Source organism: Tenrec ecaudatus, chromosome 8, assembly GCF_050624435.1.
Source record: "Tenrec ecaudatus isolate mTenEca1 chromosome 8, mTenEca1.hap1, whole genome shotgun sequence".
NCBI lineage: Eukaryota > Metazoa > Chordata > Mammalia > Afrosoricida > Tenrecidae > Tenrec > Tenrec ecaudatus.
This window is the reverse complement of record NC_134537.1, coordinates 161,141,826-161,147,861: the sequence shown is the minus strand read 5'-3', so window position 1 is coordinate 161,147,861 and position 6,036 is coordinate 161,141,826.

The following is a 6,036-nucleotide window of genomic DNA, read 5'->3' as shown; positions in this document are numbered from 1 at the left end:
GGCATTGTGCTGGGCGCAGGAGACAACCTGAGTCTGGCCCAGACTTGAGCCAGAGAAATCAAGAGAAAATTGAAAAAAAATATATGACCACGTCACTTCCCTTCTCAAAAACTCCAAACTCAATTGCCATGGAAACAACACTCATAGGACAGAGTTGAACTGCCCCTGTGGGTTTCCGAGCGTCACTCTTTGCGAGGGTACAGAGCCTCAGCTTTCTCCCGAGGAGCCGCTGGCGGATCCGAACTGTTGGCAGCCTTAAATGACAGAATCTTCAGCACCGCCCACAGAGGACTTCACTGCCCGCCTCCCAAGGACCTTTTCATTTCAGGAGACCCTCCTGGAGTCCTACCTCCCTAAAAGCTCCCCTCTCACCCTTCGCCCCCAACACGGCAAGGGCCAGCCTCGTTTTGCTGCACTCAGAATTGGGAGCTGCGCTCCCTTGCTTTGGGGTCTCTGTGCATCTTGTTTTCCTCTACCTCAAACCCACCCTGACCCTCTGAGTTTCCGATGCTGTCACTCATTCAAAATGCATTGCCATCGACCGCTCTGCGTACATGAATGAGATTGAGGCGGTTACCGAAGTAGAAAGCCTCATCTCCCACGGAGCCGCAGGTGGTTTCAAACTGCTGGCCGGGCATAACCTGGAATCAATACTTTCCCACCTTTGTTCATCCCAGTTAACTCAACCTAGCTGTCACTGCAAAAACAAAACAAAATTATACTTCTCTGCGCCTGCCTTTCTGGGCTGTGGTTTATGTCCCTTGTCTGCCAGGTTCCCTCCTTCTGCTAGTCTTCATTAGTATCCCGTGCACATTTCTCTTTCTTAAAAAACATGTGCAGTGGGGTCCGTTCCCACTCAGGATAGACTAGAACTGCACCCCATAAGGTTTCCATGGCTGGCTGATTTGGAAGTGTTGCCAGGCCTTTCTGTCTGATGGACTCTGGGTGGACTCGAACCAGTAACCTTCTGATTAACAAGAAACACATCAGGGACTTTGTGCATGTTTCTTGACTAGTTCTGCATACAGTGTTTTGGAATTCTGTGATGGGAACATCATTATTTTCTGCTCTCCCATTCAGACTTCAAGTCTGAGGCTTCCAAGGAAAAGGTGTCAGAAGAAATCCTGTGAACAAGTGAAACAAACAGAACAACAGCTTTAAAACCCCCCAAACACAAAAACCCTTTTATACTCAAAGGATGAGGCTAAAGGATAAATTTGGGATGTTTCATGATTAGGCAGAGTTGGTTACTTTGTTTATTTGTTTGTTTACTGCCATTGAGTCAAATCCAACTCCTAGTGAACCTGTGGGACGGAGTGAAACTGCTCCATCAGATTACCAGAACAGTACATCTTCACAGGAGCAGACAGCCTCATCTTGTGCCCACAGATAGGTTGGTGGTTTTGAACCGGGGATCTTGGAACTGCCCACACCATCAGGGTTCCTTCTTTGCTCTGGTCAGAATAAAATACACTCTTAGCCGATGGAAGGAGGTTGGGAAAGGAAACAAAAAAAGATGTGAGAATGAGGACCCTGAAGTGGGCTCCCTTCTGTCTGGTCCCAATCAGGTAAGGTTGAAGACTTCGGGCACATCACCTGCTCAGGAGCGGTCCCGGGAGGTGGCAGGCCTCACTGGCAAGTCCCTGCCCCCTCCCAATACAGACAGGGTGGTAGAGGAAGGAGGATTGATAGCGTGATGCTCAGGGCGTGAAATGCCCAGAGACTCTCTCAGTTTCCCGAAGTCCCTCATGGCCACAGGACATGTTATTAATTGAATTTGGTCTCCCATCCTGATATGTTGGGACCCTGACCCCTGTACCTCTGAACATGACTGACCATGCTTGGAATAGGTATGTAAAGATGGTATCGGTTAAAGTGAGCATATGAGCGGTGCCCTTATGAATGGGAAGATGCAGAGAGACAGGGAGAGATGGGGGAAGGACAGCCACACAGTTCTGCAGGAACACTAAGGATTACTTACTGGGAATCATGGAGAAGACAGGAGAGGGGTGTGGAACAGATTCTCAGCATGTCTTCTCTGCAGGAGACAGATGGGCTTTCAAGATAGGTATAGAAAGAACACCGAGTTACACGGTGCATCCTTCAGTGGACACTGAGGTGAGTGCTGGCCCTGTCTGTTTGCTTAGGGCAGCGCTGGGCCTCTCCTCCCTGTTTTCACCGTGGTGGGCAGCAAAACCAAACCAAACTCACTGTTGTCCGTGCCGACTCACAGTGACCCTATCGGACAGGGTAGAACTGCCCCCGGGGGTTCCTGAGACTATCTGTCTATGGGAGTAGAAAGCCCCATCTCTCTGGGAGCTGCTGGCAGTTTGGAACTGCTGTCCTTGAAGATTGCAACGGAGCCAGTCACCACTACACCATCAGGGCGCCCCGGGTGTGTGGCCAGTGCTCCAGGAGGAGATGAATGGAGCAGACAATGACATTGGAGGGAGTGTTTATGTTTTTCATTTGGCAGCAATCTTGATGCTTACTGAAACACGATTTATAAAAAGGCTAAAAAGATTCTAGTGTCGATACTTGAAAGATTACCTGGGTTTTTTTTTACATTAATATGTTTTCTCAAGGCATGGCAGAAGCAAAGAATACCTTAGATCAGCGATTCTCAACCTTTCTAATTCCATGGTCTTTTCATAGAGTTCCTCGTGTTGTTGTGACTCCCCAAACATAAAATTATTTTCATTGCTACTTCATCACTGTCATTTTGCTACTGTTATGAATCATCATGTAAATATCTGATATGAAGGATGTATTTTCATTGTTACAAATGGAACACAATGAAAGCATAGTGATTAATCACAAAAACAAGATGTAATTATATATTGTGAAATATTTATTTTTAATTACAAATAAATGAAATTTTGTCTTGAAGTGTGGTGTAGCATGGGTCACACAGTCTTCACTCCAGGTACTCCTATGTGGGTGTATCTGCATGTGGGCCGACCCGCCTGGAGAGGGAGAGAGGAGCGGTGTCTTGGTTCCTAAGACCATCGGAAATAGGTGTTCTCCACTGGTCTTAGGCGACCCCTGTAAAAGGGTCACTCACTCCCCCCCCCCAAAGGGGTCACGACCCACGGGTTGAGAATCGCTGCCTTAGATGTTTACAAATGTGAGTGCCTCTTCTTAGCCTGAGATTTGAGTGGAACATCTGTTTTCTCTCTTCTTAGAAGGGCTCAGGTCTTCTCAGGATGAACTCAACTCCCCGGGGAGTTTTCTCCCCCTTTTTGGGCACGGATTACTGAAAGTTTGACTAAGTGAGACATCACTCGGTTTTGTCATCGCAAGACTAGACACACATGCACACACAAATCCATCTTGGTGTCTTTAAGGATACGTGCATTTTCCAATTCTTAGGACCCACCATCTGTCTACTCCAGTGACGAGGAAACGCCAAGGAGAACGAAGCTTTGTCCTCATCTCAGAGTTAATAGCTCATATAACTTTGCAGCCTGGTGGTGGCTGCACATTCCAGAGTCCTGTGTCCTTAGGGAGCAGGGTAGTGTTTTATGACATGTTTCAGAAGGTTGTCCATCAGAACGCAAGGGTACACAGAAAAACATATTGCTGCTACCAGTCCACCTCGCACAGACACAGACAGACTGTGTTTGCACATGTCTCTGCCAGACAGAGTGTTTGCACATGTCTCTGCCATCAGTGGGTAGCACAGGCAAATTTTCTCAGTGACACGCTTGACTGAGTCTCAATAGGAGACCAGCCCAAACAGTGACTTCCAGGGAGGCTGTCGGACCAGTGACGGTCAGGGCCATGAGGTCAGCTCAGAAGGTGATGGTGACGGCTGTGGGGATTCCCAAGGGATCCTCTTGATAGTTTGCTCAAAGACACAGGCCCATCACTGGGACTTATTATATATATATAATATTATATTATTCTAGATTAGATCCAACCCCTTGGAAGAAGGATGAGGCTGTCTGCTCCTGTAAAGAGTTACAAAGCCTTGGGAACCCTTTCCAGGCTTGCTGTGAGGTGGAATGGCAGCGGGCTGGATGATGCAAAGGCTCTGGGCTCCACCTCCTGCCACTGTGGGTTAGGTGTTTGTGGTAGTTACATAATCTCTTGTCAATTTGAGACTGACGAGCGAAGGGGTGGAGTTTAGCCTGTCAATCAGGTGGCAGCCTGATGACCTCATTTGGAAGCGCTAAGGAGATAAATGGCTCATTGGAGGTGGGACACCCACTGACGCCCTGGGAGACCTTGCAGCTGACAAGACACGTGGAGCTATGCCAGAGCCCTAGAGGAGCCACGTGGAGACCCCTGATAGTGCTGACATGCTATCCACAAGACTTCCCACCCACTGGCCTGTGATAGTCTTGCATTCGGTGTCATTGCATGTGTTTCTTGAGTCTGAAGAGGACTTTATAGATTGGTAGTGGTCATATGAGCTAATATCGGGGTTATGGCCTTAATCTGGACTAGGCTGGGATGTTTTCTCCATATTCAATTGCTCTTGTATATACAGCTCTTCCTTATACACATATGAGTGTCTCTCAGAATTTGTTTCTCTAGTCAACCTTGGACCAGTTCAAACCTGCCAACCCCTTTCAGGGACAAAGATAAAGCTGCTTATTCCTGTAATAATTTACAGCTGCAGAAACACGAGGATTGGCTCTCCTTTGTCTGGTAGGGTCACTGTGAGTCAGAAAGGAGTCAATAGCGGTGAAGTTTTGGGGGGAGCTCACATGTTGCCAGCTGGAACCTACCAGTGGTGCCACACTAGAAAGGCCTGGTGATCGCCTTCCAGGATAATGCCCACAGTCCTTGAAAGGCCGTGGGACCTGGCAATCCCACCCCTGGGCATGTGCCCCAAAGAAATAAGAGGCAGATCATAAACAAGCATCTGCGCCCCGTTCACTGCAGCACAGTTCACAACAGCAAGAAGCTGGCAAAAGCCCACATCCCCATCAGTGGACGAATGGATAAAAACCTTTGGTGTGTGCACCCAATGGAATACTACCCATCCCTAATAAAACAACGACGAAACCACAAAGCACCGCCTGACACGGAGGGATCTGGAAACCATTACGCTGCGTGAAGGTAGTCGATCACAAAAGGGCCAACACTGTCTGAGTCCACTGCTGCAGGGACAAGTCCCGGAGGGGATCAGGCTCAGGCTTCCAGGCCGTCCAGTCTGCTGGACTGCCAGGGCGGGCAGGCAGCTCAGCAGAGAACCTGACTGGTGTCCGTGAACCTCTCTGTGTGTCTGGAAGGCCACTTCGGCAGAGGGGGGCTCGTGTCAACTGGGATCTGATTTTTGGGGAAGGGGAGGGGAGGAGGACTGCTTAGTGGCTGTCATGCAAAGGTATGAGGAGGTCCTCCAGGGCTGGCCGACATTCCTGCCAGTGATGAGGGGGACTGATGGGAAAGTCAAGGCAGGAGGGGGAAGGTCGCACACAGATCTTAGACAAGACAGTACATGTCTATTGGTAGATAAAGGGGGAGAACCACTTCCTAGCGGGGGGTGGGGGATGACTAAAAATACCTTTAAGGACCCTAAAGGGGGAGTGTGCCTGGTCCTATCCTCCTACTAAGCCACATTGGTCCTAGTTTCTCTACGCCCCTGGGGACCCAGGCCACGTGCCATAGAACACTGAGACATTGAATCCTGCATCTTCAAAGGTCACAACATACTCCGAAGACCATACCAGAGGGATGTGATGTGGAAACCCCAATAGGTGAACTAGGCTGTACTTCAGAGACACCTGTAACCTGAGGCCTTAAGATTGAAACAACATGGTGTGTGCAGAGCCAGAAGACAGCTGTCCCAAGAGTATCGAACTGTCACCAAGCACACTAACATTGGCTTACTTCTCCAATACCCTAATTGCTGTGTTAAGATATGTAATATTCTGGCAGACCTGTATCTGACATATTGTTTGTTTAAACAGTATCCAGTCATGTAAAGATTTATTCCTTAGTACAGTGAATAATGCAGGGATTGTGACATGTAGTTAGCCTGCACTTGTTAATCTCCCTTTCTCAATAGTTTCTAAAATTATTACC